Source organism: Eleutherodactylus coqui, chromosome 11 (genome assembly GCF_035609145.1).
Source record: "Eleutherodactylus coqui strain aEleCoq1 chromosome 11, aEleCoq1.hap1, whole genome shotgun sequence".
NCBI classification, from domain to species: domain Eukaryota; kingdom Metazoa; phylum Chordata; class Amphibia; order Anura; family Eleutherodactylidae; genus Eleutherodactylus; species Eleutherodactylus coqui.
In genome coordinates this window covers 51,498,911-51,519,344 of record NC_089847.1, presented here as the reverse complement: position 1 = coordinate 51,519,344, position 20,434 = coordinate 51,498,911, and the positions used below count along the sequence as shown (strand labels likewise).

Here is a 20,434-nt window from a genome sequence, read left to right as displayed (position 1 = left end):
GTTAGGGCTCCTACCCACTTGCGTTTTTTTAATGCTGCAATATGGCTGCATTTTTTTAACGCAATTGTCCATGGGACTTTCTAATGTTAAAAATGCATCGCAAGTTTGTGCTTTGCCATTTTTGTGCAATGTGTTTTTAACATTAGAAAGTCTCATTGACAATTGTGTTTAAAAAAAAGGAAGTGATATCGCAGCATTTCCAATCCAATCTGTGTCCTGGTTTTCCTAGGGGGCTTACTCTTTTTCTGCCATTATACAACAGCGCTATCTGCTGGCTAAAGCCAGTACTGCATGAGGTGACATGTTGGATAGGCTCCGACAGCAGAGAGGCTGGTCATATACAGTAAGAGAACCCCGATGAATGTCTTCCAACATCGGAGCTGTACAGCCTTAAAATGATAATGCCTTCAGATGTCAGACAGTGGATTGGAAAGGGTTAAAAAAATGCAAGTGGGTAAGAGCCCTTAAAAAACAAATGGGCAGTCTACAATACCCAAAGAAAAAACTGACAGCTGAGAGGCGACCTAATAACTATGTATAATTATATCAGGGGACAATACAGGGATTTCTATTTATACCCAGGACTGTGACTGTAACAAGGGGGCGCCCTCTACATCTGGAGGAAAGAAGGTTTCTAAACCAACATAAAAGGGGGTTCTTTACTGTAAGAGCAGTGAGACTATGGAACTTTCTGCCTGAGGACGTGGTGATGGGAAGCTTATGTAAAAAGTGCAAGAGGGGCCTTCTTGAGCATTACAATATTACATGATATAGTCCCTGATGACTTCAGAAGGGCCGGTGATCCAGGGATTATTCTGATTGCCAGACTATAGTTGAGAAGGAATTTTTCTCTCCTAAAATGTGGAAAATTGGCTTCTACTTTCTGTTTTTTTTGCCTTCCTTTTGATCAAGATTGTGTGTGGGTGGGGGAGGGGTAATAGGCTGAACTGGATGAACATATGTCTTTTTTCAGCTTTACACACTATGTTACTATGGTGTATCCTTAGAGTAAGTAATCCATAGCTAATCAGCAGTGACAGCGCTGGTAGTAGATTGCATTGTCTGTACTGTGGGGACCCAGGTTGGTACTATAGGCACAGCTCCAATTGGACTGAATGGGAGTGGTACATGTAGTACCAACAGGCTACTGGAGTACAGACAGCGCTTTCTACTTTCAGCGCTCTCCACACTGACAGTGGACCTGGTGATCAGCTTATCCACAGAAATTCCAAGCGGCGGATCCCTGTTGATCAGCTCTTTATGACTGATGCTGAGGACATGTCATCAATAATAAAAATCCCAGACAACCCCTTTAACAATGTTTTCATAGAGTGGCATGAACCCTTATTTTCAGTGACATTGCTTCAGAAAACTACATCCTCTGGTAAAGCTGAGAGTTGTCTCTGGGACTTGTTGGTGAACAGTTACCAAAGTAAGGAGTAAAGCAAGTGACAGTAGGACACCCTATCTGATGCCACCTCTTTCCGCAGCCATTACTTTGTCATATCTGAGTTTCCTATGAAGTCCAAAAATGTTTGTGAGGCGTAGGCTTTTACTTTCCACCTCTTTGGCATTGAGGCTGTTACCAAAGATTCCATGATCAGGCAGATTTTAAAGAAGAGGAAAAAATAGAGACCAAAAGGGTCAATTTTTCATTTCTTGGTAAGTATTTTCTGTGCTGCATCAACTTTTGTAGGACAAATTCTGGGGCCAAATTGTTTCAATGTTCTTTTTTTGCACCTCAGCAGAGTTGGTGTTGGTGACTATTTCCCGCTCATCCGGTTTATTGTCTGGCAATGTATTAGTTGTCTTGTGGGACTCCATTAAAGTTAGAGTGCATCCTTCAAAAAAAAAGAAAAAGGAGATTCATGGAAAGGATACATTGTGATCTATTTTAAGTCTTTCCTGGTTGCAGCTCTTGCAACGTATACAGCTCCAGAGTATTTGGTTTTAATCCTGTCAGTCTTTGTGGACTCGCTCTGGTTGTTACAAGAGGAGCTGTTCTCAGCAGCAGGTGCTGAGGGGAGAGAAAGAGGAAGGGAGGGAAGAAGGAGGGAGGGAGAGACTGGAGCAGAGAGAGGGAGGGAGTAAAGAGGAGGGAGGGCGAGAGTGACAGAAAAGAGACACACAGGAGAGAAACAGGGAGAAAGGAGAGAGACAGAGAGGAAGCAGCCAAGGAGGGGACCACGGAGACCTGTCTCCCCATTACACTGGATGTTATACAGGTAGGAACTGAGGATCTGCACATTAGTCTGGGGTGTTCTGGTTCAGCAGCATCAGGTAGTGCCTTGCATGGTTTGCCACAACTCTGGTTACTCAACCCTCTCCCCTTTTCTTCCCTAACCCATGCTTCTTATGTATGGCAGTTGCCTCCTACAGCAGAGACTCTTTCCCTAAGGCTACCCCTCCCCTTCTCATCGCATGAAGCTATATCACCCATAAGATTAGTAGGTAATTTAAATCCTAAAGTCTCACATATCCCAATCTGTATATGATGATGCGATCCTGCATATAATTGTATGATCAAGCACTGACTGCTCTGCTGCTCGTGTTTGGAGATTCAATGCTTTGATCTAGTCGGAGATGTGATTTGGAGAAGAGACAGATGGTGAGCACAGGATCTGCCTAGGAACATGAATCTAGGAATGAAAAATACCCCAGAGGCCATAAACATTCATTGTATGAGAAAGCATTGTAGTCTTATTATCCTCACTGCTTTAGGGCTTTCAGCTTATTGGATGGTTTATGATCTATGGATATCGATGCAAGTCAATGGAACAATCCACGATAATGGAGCCAACAGCTTGCACTCTACTTACACTGTGTTGTCTGGGTAATAGTGTTTCGTCTTTCATATCATGATAGCAACCACTGCAAGCAATTAGTCCTAATAATTCCACTCATTACATGTAATTAATGTATGTTCACAATCTACACATTAGCCTGTAGGTTATGGAAATATATGTATATATATATATATATATATATATATATATATATGTTTTTTGGCATTAGCAATTTCTGCCTGCCTGAACCTGGGATATCTGGGGTCAGTCTTCCAGGCTTTTGGTCTTTCACGAAGAAGGATGGGAGTGGCTGAGTGACTCTTTCTTAAATGCTTCAGGTCTGATGCAGATGGCTGCTGATCTCTAAATTATATGGACATATTTATGGGAATGGACCTGTTTACCCCGTAGGGCAGGGTTGCAAGTTTTACTAACAGCGAAATGTTTAAATATATTTGAAGCAAGACAATGTAAAAGAAGGAAATAAGGTTTGTTAGAGAAGAACTGAAGTTGAGCATGATCCCATAAGAACAGGTGTTCCGTGTAGCATGGCTGGATTTTTATGTGTGGACACTGTCATTCTACTTGGATGTTTCGGGATTAATCATATAGGTGTCGGTGGTGTCTGAGCATCACATTAGTAACCTTCCTGGCATGGATCACATTTGATGATAAATGGATTTAAAAAATAATGGTGTCTTTGAATCTGAGATGAGACTTTGGAAGACAAGAATGGGACGGTGCGTTAAGAAAGTTCCATCCACAGTAGTGTTCCTGGCTGATCAAAGTTTTGTCTCTTTTCTGTCATCTCTGGTCAATTAATTGTGTCCTGGTTGTATTTCTCCAGCTTTCTCTTGACATATAATATATAACCCACATGAGGCGTCAATGAGATAAAACAATTTTATGTCTCAAAGTTAATTGTTTAGAAAGGAGAAAACTTTTGCTTTCTGTACTTTTTGATGGTGACCTTCTATAGATATATGCTCATAACTGCATGTTCCTTAGTATATGAAGTCACCCATGTTTGTAACGTGTGCTCCTGAAAATAATCCTGTTACATCTGCTGTCAGCAAGATGCAAGAAGGCTGGCTGCACCTAGTAATTTGATGTGAGCAGCTTGCACTGAGGGTGGGTGAGGTGGACACTGGAACTCTGGAAGATGTTTAAGCAAGAATGGAAACAACCCCGAAAGGTACCGACTAGAATGGGACAACGAATCACAGTACATGACATATTTTTTTAATATATTTCAGTGGTATATATCAATATGGCAGAATATGCTATGTTGAATTGTTATCCTGTATATATTATCCCTATAAGGACTTATTCACACGGGCGAGAATCTCGCACATTGGTAGACACACAAAACTCACACAAATATGAACTTTATTCATTTGAATGGACTTATTCACATTTCCCTCACAGTATGCGCTATCTTTTGGCGTACCCCCGGAACGCCTCGCCCGTTTTTTCAATGGGACTTTAAAAGACATCGCATTCCACTCGGATGCCATATCCTGTGCATGCGAGTGTGATGTGATGTTTCCCATTGAAATAAATGGGAAACACTTGAGATCCTCTAATGCACATGAAGCATATGCCTGAGGATCGCAATTTCACAAATGCGATGCAAAGCGTTTTTGAATAAAAAATGTCTCACATCGGCGGGAAAAATGCACGTTGGCCAGTGTGCATCTGTGTAACTGTAACCTAAGGATGCTGAAGAAAACCCCATACTTCCCTGGTTAAATGTATTCAGGGTAAAACTAGTCCACCAGATCTTTCCCTGGTGGACCCAGACTCTGACACAATAATGGGCCCCTATTACAGTACGATTTACAGGGGTTAAGATTTCAAGTTATCCCCTATCCACAGTATAGGGGATAACTTTCTGATCGGTGCGGGTCTCACCACTGAGAGCTCCAGAGATCTCAAGAACGAGGGCCTTGCGCAACCCCTTCCTCCTCACTGTGGGGCTACTACACTTGACCTCAGTGAGTAGGAGACTAAATGGAGAATTGATCACGCAAGCATGCTGGTGATCCTTTCACTTTTAGTGGGACTGCTGAGATACCCAAGCAGCAAGCGCTTGGGTATTTCTGTCAATCCCATTGAAATGAATGGAGCGCTGACCGCGCATGCACAGCAAGCGCTCCAAACATTATGATATCACTGCTGGGGAATACACGACCCCCACAGTGATAGACAGAGAGGGACATGGGAACCCCATTTTTGAGATTGGCAGGGTGTCCGTGGTGGGACACCCAACGATCAGCAAGTTACCCCCAATGCTGTGGATACAGGGTAACTTGAAAGCTTAGTTCAACACTAGAGATGAGTGAGTACGCTCGGTTAAGGCAGTTACTCGAGCGAGCATCACTCTTCTCGAGAAACTGCATACTGGTCCGAACAAATTCGGGGGGGGGGGGGGGGCGGCAGGGGGTGGCGTGGTGAAGCGGGGGGAGAGTGAGAGAGATCTCTCTCCCCCTGCTACCTCCCGGCGCCCCCCGTTCACCCCCGCCACACCCCCCCCCCCCCCCCGAGCCTGCTCGGACCAGTATGCAGTTACTCGAGAAGAACGATGCTCGCTCAAGTAACTGCCTTAACCGAGCATACTCGCTCATCTCTATTCAACACCTTTAAAATACCCAAAAAGTAGTCTACAATCCCATTTGCCACTAGGTTCCATTCCGTAACAACAAAATGTATGATGTTATTAAAAGTGGGGATGCACATGTTCTATATAGATGGTAGGGGAGCCCACAGAGTCATTTCCTTTGCTGTGTTAAGCAACCAAAAAGTTCAGTTCATTGCAGAGTGTAATAGATGATTGATATCACTTAGGAGTCCCATTACATTACATGTGTCAGTCTAAACACATGCCATTATAACATTATTACAATTTGTATTGTTAAAGGGGTATTTAAATATCTTCAATTTTTAAAAAAGCCTTTTCCAGATACGCATTTTTCTCTTTTTATTGCCTGGCCTAGTGTGTGTCTGATAGTCTTTGGATGAGTCCAAAACTGGTGTTATGGTACTTGTGTAAGGGACCGCAGGCAGCTAGTTTTAGGCTCTCTCAGTCTTCCAGGTTGGTGCCAGCCTAGTGGGCATAGAGCTGGCCTGATTCCTGAGTAGGGAGAGCAGGCCGAGCTCCACAAGAGATGTCACGGTCTCTTTCTCTTCATATGTGGGCCATTGGGACATTAGGAACTTATGACACAGTTCCGGGACACACTGGTTCAGGTAATGGACAGGCATTGAAATAGGCCCGATTAGCAGCTGTGGCATGGAGGCTTTGGGGATAACTAACATAGATTGCAGGAGTCACCATTACTGCACAAACAACAAGTTACTGTAACTGTAGTTATAGAACTTGGCTCCCAGAATCTGGGGTAATTCATGCTAGTATTCCATGTAAAAGCGATTAGCAACAAAGAGAAAACAGTCCGTGTCCCGTGCAAGTGGAATATCAGCAAAGTTCTGTGTCCGGTTAACCAGGGATTATCTCAAGAAGAGCAGCTTGACTTCAGGTTTCCAAGCTTCCTAACCTTTCTCAATGTGCTTGCAACTTTCCTGGAGGGCACTGTCCTCAGGATCGTGACTGTGACACTGCTGCACCATGAAGAAAGACTCCTTCCACCACCGTCTAGCTTACAAAAGTGAGGAAACGAGAGAATGAGGACCCGGACAGTTGGGATAGAAGATATTGTTGAAAAAGTGGAAGTCAATTGATTGTTTAAACAATTTAATATGAGTCTAGACAGAGTAAACTAATTCCAAAAGACACGGGCAGCTCCAGAAGTCGTGTACCAATAGCAGGTCAGAACAGGAGCAGAGAGGTCAGCTAGGGAAGATTTGTGGATGAAGTCTGATTTGTACTTTGTGAGACATAATGATCAGACAACAAAATGTCAAAAGCTTGATATTTAATTCTCAGGCTAATTGGTAGAGACTGCGGTAATAGGAGGGGTGTATTACCGAAGTCCTTCTCATGAAGCAAATGCAGCCAATAGAGACGGCATTGGGTATGTCACTCCACCATATGTTGTTGGGAGATTAGCCATCTGGCCTCTCCTCCAGTCAACAGAGACAGTCACGTGATCGGCACAACTGATATTGGTCACAAGTGGCCAATCCCCAAACCACAAACGGCAGAGTGATACACTCAATACCTCCGCTATCAGTCATACTAGTAATTATAGTACCAGTGTCTCTGGTGGCGCAATGCGCCACACAGCTCTGCTACTTGTACGTCACACATACACATCTCTGCTACATTGCTTTCGCATATGAGCCGCAAGGGATTTCCGAACTTCAGCTGCTCACTGAGGAGATATGTTGGCTTGTTGCTTTTGCGTATGAGCTACGCAAGATTTACAAACTTCAGTTGGTGGCTAAGGTAAAATTGTGGCTTGTCACTGTGTCATGTAAGCTGCATTAGCTTCGTGGCGGCGTTGAACCCTCTGTGGTGACATGTTTGCACAACAGCAATGGGTTGTTTCAACACTGGACAGCGATTCACGATTAGATGAAGGCTGGACTGCGGCTGGCGGTATTAGCACTTGAGATGACATGATATCAGGTTCAGGAAACTGAAGATAGTGATGAATGACTATGTTTCTAACATTTATGAATTGACTATATAGTAATTATATTTTATGTTTTTATCTTTTCTTGGTTCTGTTTTTATTAGTATTTTTTAAGCGTTGATATTCACAAGATTGTTGGCTTTATTTTTTCTTTTCTTTGCTACCTTTTCCTAATTTATAAATTCTATTTTTATGTCACTCAGCACTTTTGTCCAGCTGACTGATGAAGGGGTGTATGGTGCCTCGAAACACGTTACTTGCTGATTGTGAATAAAGCTTTCTACTGTTCCAAATCATTGGCATTTCCTATTTCTTAATATCTTGCCACCAAGAGATCACACCAGAGCTCTAGTTTTCCAGCTGTTTCCATCTGCTTCCTGGTGCTAATATGGCCTTTAGTCTACCAGCCATAGTAGACCGGCAGCACATCTCGCACTATATTTTGCGAAATATCTCAGAATTGTGCCTCTTTTTAGCTTCTGTTCCCACCCAGATTGCACTGCCCAACCATCCTCCTTACCTACCTCTCTGCAAAGTTCAGGCCACACTGAGTATCTACCTATTTTTCTGTATGGGATATTTTCTTTACATGATTATACATAGCTTGTGCTTGAGATACCTATAGAAAAGGTAAAAGTTCTTCCACACTTTTGTAAAGCTTTAGATATTTTCATTGTTTCTCTGTAGATGAATGAACAAGATGGTGCTACAGAAACCCCAATCCAAACATAGCAACTAAATGTATGTGGATTTCAGGACATGCGGAAGATTTTCAATGCAAAATCCCATCAAATCTATAACAAAATCATACGACAGATGCAGATTTTTGGCTAAAGATTTTCTGCAATAAAATCCAAGGCAGATTTTTCCCTGCGATATCTGAATGTACCCATATGCCACATGGTAAGCAGTGCAATTGACATAAACTAATCCATAACTGCATCTGCCATATGCTGCGACCATTGAAAAGAGTCAAGTTTAAGCCCTGCAAACGTCAAAGCAGATTTTCTGTGACTTGCGAGCCACCTGTTTGTGGCTTGGGCAATGGATGTCCATTTGTTTGCCGTGGTTTGAATTTTTTTTTTTCCTAAATCATAGACATTCTGGTAATTTTGTCATCTTCGTTAGCTGTGAAGCTTATGTCACTGCTGACTGCTAAAATGACAATAAAAGCTTTCTTGCTGCATTGTTGAATACAATCTATAGCAAAGTAGAGGCTGACTGCAGTGTTCTTAAATAGGATTACTGACAGGAAGTCCATAAAATCCCGGCTTCCATCATCACTATGTTATCTGACACATCTGCACGTCTCATCATCTCCAGGAACACTTACCTACATATCTGGAGCTTTCTAGTTAGTATTTGTCATCCGTCAACTGGGTTATTAACTAAGATTAAAAATTATTATCTCCGCCACTTCTGAGTTCTATTTTGTATCCCGCTGAATCTATTCTGCACTATCCATAAACTTTCATGGCCAGAGCCATGCAGTTTTACAGATTTTGCGGATTTTGTAGTGTAGCTTGCAGCCAAGTGGCAAGTAGAGGTGCGGCAGGCGAAAATCATATCATTCACGTATGCTTGAAAACCGCAGCCATTTGTAGTAAAAGTATGTGCAGTTTTAGCTGCATGGTTTTCTCTACATGTGGCAATAACTGAGAAGTGCACAAACACACTAATACCAGCAAATGATAGAACGGAACCTCGGCCGCAAAAAGGCCGCAGCAAATACTGGATGTGTGAAGATGACCTAAAATGACACGGAGATCCTCACCAAATCCACAGGTCTAAACACAGATTTTGATGTGGAATTGCCAGCAGAATTAAGGCATTTTCAATTCCACATCAAAATCCCTATGTCAGATATGCAGATTTTGGTGCACAATTTTCCACGCAACGCAAATTCAACTGCCTTTTCCATCCCATGTGTTTCTTTATATATGGCTGGCATCATATGTGCAGCTTCTGTTGCAGTTTTTGCTTTAGGGCTTAAACAGATTTAGTCCCGTTATGCGGTGTGAAAATCACGGCTGCAAAACGGAACAAAACGAAACCATTAAGTTCAATGGTTCAATGGATTTCACGAGCGGGATTGTTGCGCGTTAATGCTATGTGTGGGAAAGACAGGTCAGGACATATCTTTCCAGGTTTTTTTTTTTCAAATTCGCACACAAAAGCACGAAGTTTGAATAGTCAAAAACAAAACTCGGTTCATGCGCTAATACACTCCGTAGCTGCGAGCGTATTAGCGCATGCACCCACCTGTTTAAGCCCTAATCCACACATTACAGAAGGATTTCAACCTGCTTATTGAAAGGGGAGAACTCCGCTGTGAAAATTTAGAGCAAATAATTGGTGCAGATGTAAATTCTCCACCATACGTAAATCTGTGAGAATTTTTTTGGATGACACTTTGCTGCTACTACAGGATTAGGGCTTTGACAGATGAGCGTGATACACAATATGCTCTCTCCAGCGCAATTTTTTTGTGCAGTGAAAGAGTGTATCTTGTCCGGTTTTCAGAGAATTTTTTCGTCTTGATTTTTTAAATCAGCATACTCGATTACATAAAACCTGAAATGTGCCTTCCATTCAGACAAAAAAGGTCTCTACACTACAGGCTAATGGGTATGCGCTAAACGTGGCATATACCCGCTACAACCTTCACTGTGTTAGTCTAATTAGCCATTTATATCGGGGTGGGGGATTCCCTCAGCCTCGTGAAAAAAGGTCTCCCACACTACAGGCTAATACCCATGCGGGCAGATGTGCGTTTTTGTGCACCTCCTATAGTCCTTTATGGAGCAGGTCCTATTTTTTGCGGAAAAAAAAGAAGTGGGAATCAACTGAAATCAATGGGTTCGATTCTCCACGTGCAATTTTCCCAAATGCAAAATTAGCGTAAGGGTGGTTTTTGACGGACATACGCGCAGCTACCCTTGCCGGTACGGAGCGTAGTTGCGCATGAACGTCTTTTTTTCTCTTCGCCGGCCATTCAAACTACCTGCCATAGCGCAGAAGTTCGAAAAAAGTAGTGCGAAGAAGGGTCCTGCACCATCTTTCTAGAACATAGTATTAACTACGTGCAGGAAAGATAGGGCAAGTCCTATCTTTTCTCGGGTGCTGTATTGGTGCTTGAGAAAAAAGCTAGTAAAAATGAAAACATTGAAATCAATGGTTTTGTTTCGTCCCGTCATGCGGCCATGATTATCACAGCTACATAATGGGACAAAGAAACGCCCATCTGCTTAAGCCCTAACGCATTCATCTGTCGAAGCCCCAAAAGTGGAAGATTTTCCAGACACAATTCCATTTGAGAAAATCTACAGTGTGAATGCAGCCTCAGGCTTCGTCACACATCATTTTTTTTATGTGCAGACAGTAGTGTGTCGAAAAAAGTCTGGCTCATGGCACAACTTTCCAAGAGAAGAAGTTTTGACAAGAAGTTGAGCATAAAGATTTCTTTATTGATGAATTAACAGGGCTGGCCTCGGGTTTATCCACATGCCGTTATGGAGCCTGACCTTTTGCCCACATGGCTCAGCTGTCTTCTCGGGGAAGGTTGTGGCGCGTACCAGACTTTTTTCGACGCCCTACTGTCTGCACATTAGTCCACACTTAGCACCAGTAAATCTGGCTGGCAGCACCTCCATGGGCCCATTGGCTTAATCCTACAACCTCAGCTTAAGGGTTCGTTCACACAGAGCAGAATTTCTGTAGAATGTCTGCAGTGGCCCGCAGCACAAAATCTGCATCAAAAAACGCATTATTTGGTGCAGATTTTGATGCAGAAGCGTCACCTTTAGGAAACTTTTAGATGGGCGGATTAGTTAAGCAACGCTGCCGAATAATTTGCCGCCATGCGAAAAAATTGCACACCCAATCTTCCACCACAATTCACACACCTGACACAGGAATTTCGATGCAGGATTGAAAATGGGAGAAATGGGAGCCTGCAGTTCCACACAGAACTCAGACATTAAAGGGGTTGTCCAGTTATCGGATAACATTCCCCCTATAGGGCCCACTACGCTAAAATAACAAAAAGAACAGTACTTATCCATCCTTTGCCCCGGAGATCCAGCACTGCAGCCCCTCCATGGTGCTGGTGTTTGTTGTGGCAGAGGATATCACCAGAAGCCACCTGACCTGTGCAGCCAATCACAGGCTGCAGCATCACCATCTGTTCTCCTGGCATCAGTGTACACATCCTGGACACCACGATGCCGGGAGTTCGGAACAGTGGTCAGCTGAATTCCGATGACATCATCTGCCAACAAACACTGGGACCATGGTGGGGCTGTAGCACTGCATCGCAGCAGCACAAGAGAGGTAAGTATCGCTGATTTTGATATTTTTGCACAGTAGATCCTATAGGGGGAATGTTCTTCAGTAACTGGACAACCCCTTTAAAATTGTTCATGTGAATAAGCCCTTAAAGAGAACCTGTCATCACGTTTGAACCCCATAAACTACATTAGGGTGGAGCTGTCTTTGGTACTCCGCGACTCCCCCATTCCAGCGCTGTGTGCCTGAAAAGGGGGGTCCATGGATAGAATTTGGGGCCCCTGGCAGGATTGGTCATAGGGAGCCTGAGGAGGGTGCATCATGATGAATTTCCTCTGCAGGAGGAATAGGCTTGGTGCTCTCGGAAGCTCAGCAGAATGTGGAGGTGGTGGGAAATAATCTTCTGTCATCGGATATTGCTGAAATAGGCACGGTTGCAACTGTCCTTACCCATCCGCAGCGTGAAGAAGGACATTGTTTCTAACAAAGGATGCTTGCATACGGGAAAGTCTTTTTATTAACAAAGACGGAAGGATATTGCTACAAGGCTTTACAGATCACCTTCCCTGGAGAGAGAGACCACGTGGCAGGCTTCAGGGCTCCGGGCGTTAGGCTTGGCAGTAGCTAACTAACAGCCCATTTCTTCCATTCCATTCTTCATAGCTGTGGATATGTAACTCTCAGAGAGCTCAGTACGAGGCAGCACACCCAGCAGAGACTGGAATGAAATGCGTTTCTGGTTAGGCCGTTGGCCAATGAATACACACATCTGTCCTCGCTGCTCGCTCACTCTCTGCTGCCCCTTCCCACGTTCCCCGCATCCCGTCTGCCAGCCACAGGAGCGGAGAGCATGAAAGAAAAAAAAAAAACTTTCAATAAACAACTGTTTCAAATCAGTAGGTGGCAGCAAAACTATATTTTTGCATCAACATAGTACAAACATGACTATCATTCTTCACTGTTTTCCTCTATAACAGAAAGGCTTTCCCCCTTTACATCTCTATGCGAAGATGCTGCGTACATCCAGCGTGACTCATTTCAGCCGGCTGTGTGCGCATGTTCTGCCATAGAGATAAGTATCAAACACAGCTTCCCAGGCCCCCTATATGTCACATTTGAGCCCAATAGCATAGTTTATGGGGCTTAAATCTGATAACAGGTTCCCTTTAATAAGTATATTATATTTCCACTGACAAAGTATAGAAATGGTTCATGCATGAAGCAGATTGGTCGGGATTTGCTGCATGTAATTCTTATGATGGGCATGTAAAATATATCAAGAGCTTATCATATATACTCCAACATAATGCACAGCACATCAGTCTGCAAGGGGCTAAAGTCGCGAATTCATCTCATGAATCATGAGGCCGTGTGCCTGTGTATTTCCAGGTATTGATCAGGTGATAATGCACAAGCTGAGCAGTGTTTGCTAGATAAGTGGTGTTCAAGACACCTGTAATTATGTGTGAACATTGGCGCTGTTTGTATATTTCAAAACCTTTCAGAAAATAAATGCCCCTTCCCTGATAACATTTTAGTCACCAGTCATCATTTAGGACTATTTCCAGGACAGATAGAAAAAGGTGCACATTTTTTTGCTTTGTTTTGTTTCTACAGAAAAAAACATTAGGAAGGTACATAAATAGCAAATCCCTAAAATCCCAGCTAAGAAAATGGCAGTACAGAGGAAACATGAGTTAGGTCTCCTTCCACGAACGGATTTCCGCCGCGTAATCCGCTGCGTTGCCCACAGCTATTAGGTTCTATTGAACCTAATAGCTCAGGGCACACGATGCGGAATTCCACCGCGGAATTCCGCACCATGAACTCTCCCGTTCTCACCCGCGGCATGCTCTATTTGCCGCGGGTGTACGCGCTGACGGCTTCCATTGCAGTCAATGGAAGCCGTCCATTCACGCTATCTCCCGCTGTAACACAGTGGAAGATAGCGTGAAAACGCTTTCCCGCCTACCGCCGCCGCGTCATATGATGCGGCCGGCGCATCACATGACACGGCCGGCCGCGTCATGTGACGCGGTGGGCGTGTCATGTGACGCGGCGGAGGTGGGCGGGGAAGCGTCATGCGGGAGCGAAGACACCGGATCCGCTGGTAAGTATGGGGTCTCTGGGGGGCGCCGTGACGGGCTTCGCCGCGGAATATTCCACAGCGGAGCCCGTCACGCTCGTGTGCAGCCGGCCTATGGGAGCCTGCAGCGGAATCCAACCCTTTGCCCGGCCGGCGTCTGCGCGCACCTTTTATTAGGCCTTCTCTTCTGTACTGTGGATGGTCTGCATAGCTCGCCGAGGACATGTGCAGTACAGATTTTTTGTGTAAACCCCTGCTTTTTCTGCAATGTCAATTGCGAAAGGGCTGCTGGTTGGACGGCTTCCATTGAAGCTATCCATGAAGACTCTGCTCAAAAATACAAAATGCTGCGATTTTTCCCTTCGCAAGCGGAAAATTGCAATTTGTTTCCGCTTGTTTGCAGGAAAAAGTGCTTTTCCATAGCATACTATGGGCGGTATTTGCTGCAAAACCCGGAGGCAGACGCCCGCTCCGGATTCCGCAATGCCAATCCTGACGTGTGCAGCCGGCCTTAGCAGAACTCTCAAAGAAGATGACCATCATTCATAGGATATGAAGACATTGATCAAGCTGTGGTCTGGAGAGGGATTGCGGAGTGGGTTAGTGGCCAACCTTAATAGTGCAGCCTGGAACAATTATATAAGCTGCCTTGGATGCCACAGAGTGGCTGATAGGGGCAGTGGGCTTGACTTTGCTTCAGGGCTCAGTACATGGCAGCAGAACTGCTGTAACCCATAAGAGGGGAGCAGGGCACTGCTGACCCCTCTTACACACATGGCCTTACATGCAATTATAAATATTGTGGTGCATCACTTCATAGACGTGCAGTTATAACAGGCTAGTAGTACCATCAGTCATGTGCCAGACATGTTCCCAATGTGCTACATGTGGCCACAATGCACTGACCAGCCAACTTCTTAAAGGACAAGGCGCAGTGCTCAGACTGACAACAGCTGCACATAACGCTCTATTCACAGTCGTTGATCTCTAGTGATTGTTCAGAAGATCCAGCCGTGTTGTAACAACTGATGATTACGCTGCACTTTAAGCGCTTAGAGCATTTTTCATGCTCTGATGGGTTATTTGAGTTCAGCTAAAATACCGAGGGGGATAAAAAGCTCTGTGTGATGGGGACTGAAATAACGTTACATAGAATTATATATCAACACTTGCGTACTCCCTTGGGCCAGAGACCATTCTGAAGGGAAGTCATGCTGGGCAACCTCTTCTCATTGTGTGGCCTACCCAGCAAGCAAAAATATCTCAAAAGTGGAAAACACTCTTTATGCCTAATAGAGCATATGGAAATGCGTTATATTAGGGTATATTAGTATGGGGCGGAAAAATCTACCAAGGAGAAATCTGTACCAAAACCCACACAGTTTACATGCGGATTTGTATTTAATTCATTTATATAGGGGATATGTACTTTGCAGCGCTGTACATCATAGGGTTTGGTCCCCAATTCACCTATTAGTATGGGTTTTTTTACATAGTTTTACAGCAGAGTTAAAAGGGCGAAATCCATACCAACTCTGTGGCAAATGCATGTTGAAGCTACATGTAACATATGTGGATTTTGGTGTGGATTTGTCCATTGAGTATTGATCCTCCACATGTGAAACCACCCTTAAAGGTGTTTCCTGGTTTTTATGGAATTTGTTCTATTGATGACCCATCCTTAGGAAAGGTCCTTAATAGATAATCAGAAGGATCCAACAGATCAACTGATTCCCGTCAGTCAGTGCAGGAAGCAAATCTCGCTGTCCAAATTGCAGTGGCCCGGTTTAGTAGTGCAGCTTTCATTTAAATCAATGGGAACAATGCCTCTTATTAAACTTCCAGCTCTAACTGCTATAAGGAGCCGTAAGTGTACTGGAAGGCATTGCTCCCATTGATTTCAATGAGTAAAGTGGTCTTTTACACTTCCAGCGCTTACCACAGTAGCAGGCGTCCGGCCACTCTGCACTGACAGCGGGGTGAAGGATCAGCTGGTCGGCAGGGATCCCAAGAGGTGGAGATCTGCTGATCAACTATTGATGACTTATCCTGAGGATAGGACATCAATAGTAAATGCCCAGAATACCGCTTTAACTACCAAAGGTCACATAGGTACAAGTTTAATTAGGGTAACAGATATTTTCAGACATAACTTCATGCTATGACCACATATTTTTATGTGAGACTTTGAAGCTGACTCTACAGACATTAAGAGGAGCATCAATATTCCATCCTAGTATGTAAAGAATGAAATTTCATGAACCCCCTGTGTATGGCGGTGCTAAAGTTCACTGGCATTTGTATAATATAATTCCTAATAAGTTATGTTTTATGAAAATGTTGAATATATTTCAAGACGAGCTGAGGAACAAGAATCCAGGTCAATGAACCGCTTCACACCAAACCGGTGACAGCACCTAAAATTGTCAAATAGTTCAGCTAAAAGCCTCACGGATCGAGGAATGGTCCGAAAAAGAAGGTTTCCCTTTACTTATATATTGCTTTACATTTCTAAAGTTCATATTTGGTTTAGTAGAAATTCATCATTTTTTTTGTGCAAGTTTTTTTGTCCCTTTTTTTCCAGGGGTGGGAACACTGCAAGTAGATGTTAGCTGTAGGTCAATGAGGAGTCATGAAATACACTACAAACAGAGCATTTGTTTATGGCAATCTAGCCCACTTTTCTAGTGTTTTTGGGGTCTACAGCACTTGTTTTTCAAAATACAGCATATTTCAGGTGTGGTTCTTTTTTTCAAATGTTTTCCCATAGATGTCTCTATAAGGCAAATAGATAGAAGGTGACTTTATGATCGGTGGAGGTCTGACCACTTGGACCCCAACCAATCCTGAGAATGGGGTTCTGGTCGGTCCACAAGTGAATGGATGACAGCACTGAAGATGGCTAAACTGCTTAAATTTGGTAATCTTTGGCGCTATCATTGAAGTTTTTTGTGGCTGCGCAGCTTCCACTCTCTTCACTCAGGGACCGATCAGACGCTTGTTCTCGAGATCAGTGGTGGTCCCAGCGGTAGGACCCACACCCATCATAACATTACTTCCTATCTTGTGCATAAGGGATAACCTTATAACTTGGCACAACCCTTTAACAACTTGCAGCTAGTGAAGACTAAATTCATAGTCAGCTCCACAGATCTGCATCATTGGCGTAGATGTCAGTCACATCCTTGCCATAACCGAGCTGTGTGGCAGCCATGTGGCTTCTGTTATGTGGGACCGTACCCTCATAGAAGGCCAGCTAGGCTAATGGGGCTGTGTCTGTGGACAATCTTGTTGATTGTTCCTGATAACTGTGAGAACTGTGAATGCAGCTCAGGAGTATAATGTCTAATACAGGCTGTAATTTACAATAAATAATGCAATGTTTTTTCATAATATACAGAACTGTTAAAATGTTTTATGTAGAAAAAAAATACACTGTGTGTGTGTATATATATATATATTCTATTTGGATACATAATTTGCCATATGTGTGTTATATAAATATCTATGGCATATTATGTTTGCAAATAGAATGCACCATATACCTGTCACGCTGACAGCTGGCAATTTGTCTGCCTGCCAAAGGCCATTAGATAATGATCTTAATTAGCCCCCTGAGCTCTTTTTGAAAAACATATGTGATTTGTTCAGCTCAATTAAAGCTATGAAGTAGGACAGTGGCCTGAGGTCTCGCCTGGACGTCCTGATCTCTTGCTTTGTACAAGTGCATGGTCATTTATGTGGTGTGTACAGTTTAGATGCTTTTAAGTGATTTACGTGACCCCAAGCACTTTTCACTGTGGACAAAATGATTTCACGCAGACTCAGTGAGGACTAGTGGGGGCTGTCAGACATATGCTGCATGAATGACTATATATACCTACTATTAGGATGTACGGGACTATATAATAAAAAACATCATCTCTGGCATTTGTGTTGCATTTTTCGTCATTGACTTAACTAGAGCAAAATAAATTGGCAAGAAAATTGACAAAAAAAGGTCAAAAGCATGCTCAAGTCTAAAATTTCCCTTTAAGGGCTTAGACAGGTGAACATATGCACAAATACGCTCCCCGCTAAAAAAATCTCACTAGGGTTTATTCCGACGTGTGTATATCAGCTGGGTTTTCACACCCGGCCAATATATGCTGTCTCTCTCTGCAGGGGGAGGAGGCGGGCTTGGCTGGGAGCAGTGCACTGAGCTCCCACCCCCTCTCCGCCCCTCACCACTATTTGCAATGGGAGGGGGCGGAACTTAGCTCCACCCCTCCCATTGCAAACAGTGGTGAGGGGCGGAGAGGGGGCGGGAGCTCACTGCACTGTTCTCGGCCCAGCTCCTCCCCCTGCAGAGAGGGACAGCATATATTGGCCGGGCGTGAAAACCCAGCTGATATACACACGTCGGAATAAGCACTTACAGTTAGCAGAATGTCATGTACAATGAAACTGCCTGGACTGTACCACACAGGCTCTTCACAGGAGGAAGGACAGAGGCAAAATCACCCATGTGAGGGAACCCTCCTGGCAATGGGAAAGGCCTATTAAATGGTGAGATAATTGTTATTATAAAATAACAGATGGTTGCCATTAGTAAGTTCACCCTACTTCAGTCCTGTATACACACCCCACAACACAATGTATATAGTATTACTAATGTCTTGGTACATCTTGCTCATACTCCTAGGAGTTGGGGCTATATTTTCTTTGCCTGCTCCAGGAGAGAACAGATGGACGGGTTTATGTTCCAGAAACTATTAGTCCTTTATTTAACAGTTTGGATTATGACAAGACCCCTATAGCTTGTAAGCCAGGGTCACAAGCAGCACACCACACTCCCAAATATGGGCAGGAATTAGATACTTAATGCAACAGCCACATGGATCTGGACCGCATCCACTGGTATATCATGCAAAATAAAGAAAAGCGGCAGCATCCAATGGTGTAGAAAATCTCAGCCTTTATTGTCCCATAACCACAGGAGACACAACGTTTCGACCTTTGACAAAGACCTAACCATAGGTCGAAATATCGTGTCTCCTGTGGTGTCTCCTGTGATTATAGGAGAATAAAGGCTGACATTTTCTGCACCATTGGATGCTACCACTTTTCTTTATTTTGCTTAAGACCCCTATACCTTCTCATGAACTGCCCAGTCCATAGACTCTAATGAACAGCTCATGTGTCAGTGCTGTGAATCTTAGTACATATGTAAGCATAGTGATGTGTTATGCAGTAAACCTGTATTGCTCTTGGCATACTATGGCAACATGTATGCGCTGGTTTCCTGCAGTATAAACTGTCATCATATTCTGCCCCGTGCCATCTGCTTTCCTGGGCATTGCTACCTTTATGCGCTGGCAGATGCTCTTACAGGTACAAACAGAGCTGTCATTCTCCCTGCTGGCAATAGTCTGGTTTTTATTTTATTCTGCTTCTATCCTATTTGCACATAAAAAACAAATGGCTTTTCGAGTTATTTACAGCGTAGAACAGACGTTGGAGAAGCGCACTGCTCGGATATTACTGCTCTGTGAAAGGAATGGTAATTCTGCAAAATGTGTAGGCTTCACAGAGGCATAAAGATGTATTCCCATACAATACGTAGTGAGGGCTCAATGGGAGCTCAGTGGTTTCATTTTCACTGCGGGGATTTCTTGTGAATACTACGGCCGAGAAAATGTAGGACCTGCCCTATCTTCTCCGCACATAGTGAATCTTCCCTTCTCTGGCACAGAGTTTGAACTGCTGGCGAAGAGAGGAAAATTTGCCTCGTTCAGGCGCAGCTACACTCCGTACTGCTGACCGTATTTGCGCATACAGCAGTGCGCTTTCAATATGTTCTGACAGCTAGACGATACATTATAGATTGTAAACCCTAATGGGCACAGTCCTCTTTTCCTCTTTATCAGTCGTTAATTAATTCAGTTCATGTTTATTGTGTTTGCTGATTTTCTTCCGTCCCGTATTTAAACCCCTGTTTTCATATGCACAGCGCCTTGGAACTAATGGTGATTTACAAAAATTAGAATACTGTAATGATTATTGTAGTGAATGGGATTTTCAGTAATACTGTTTATCACGGTAATGGGGCCGATGGTCACCAAGCTGTGACATAGGGTCAAACCGTAAGGTCAACTTATTCCCAGCTCCCTGGATCCTGTGCTCATGCAAAATGGAAACTAAGTCACACCCACACGGCCTCCTATGCCCCAAAACACTCCGCTGCCACCACTGACCATTTCTGATAGGTAGGTTGGACACCTCGGTTCTGCTCACTTGGATTATGTGCCTTCCCGATTTGCACTAGCCGAAACACAATGAAAACAATTTTGGGGTTATGGATTGCTTAGAGCTCAAGGACAGACTACATAAAGTTTAAGGCTTTATTCTAAAAACTACATAAAGTTTAAGGCTTTATTCTTTATTTTCTAGCCGTGCTTAGAAAAAATATACCAAATAAGTTATTTACAAAAGGGCAATAAATATACAAAACAGTTATTAAAATAAAAATGGATAAAATAATATAAAACTCCAGTGTACGAGGTTGATTCAAATAGCCCTGGTTGCAAGGAGCACTCAGAAAGATGGACAGTACTGCATCAGATGCGACTCCTGAGTCTGACAATGGGGAGGGGACTTCCCTTTAGTTTTAAAGACTCTTCCACCCACCTCTGCACTCC

General features: G+C 43.6%; 1 protein-coding gene across 1 annotated transcript in view; it reads left to right on the top strand.

The window, feature by feature from the left end:
- The first annotated feature begins 2,135 nt into the window (after window positions 1–2,135).
- SMPD3 (sphingomyelin phosphodiesterase 3) overlaps window positions 2,136–20,434 on the top strand; it is a 212,023-nt gene continuing 193,724 nt past the window's right edge. Inside the window, exon 1 of the mRNA XM_066584080.1 lies at window positions 2,136–2,225. The gene's annotated coding sequence lies outside the window, so the exon portion shown is untranslated. The remainder of the gene's footprint in view (window positions 2,226–20,434) is intronic.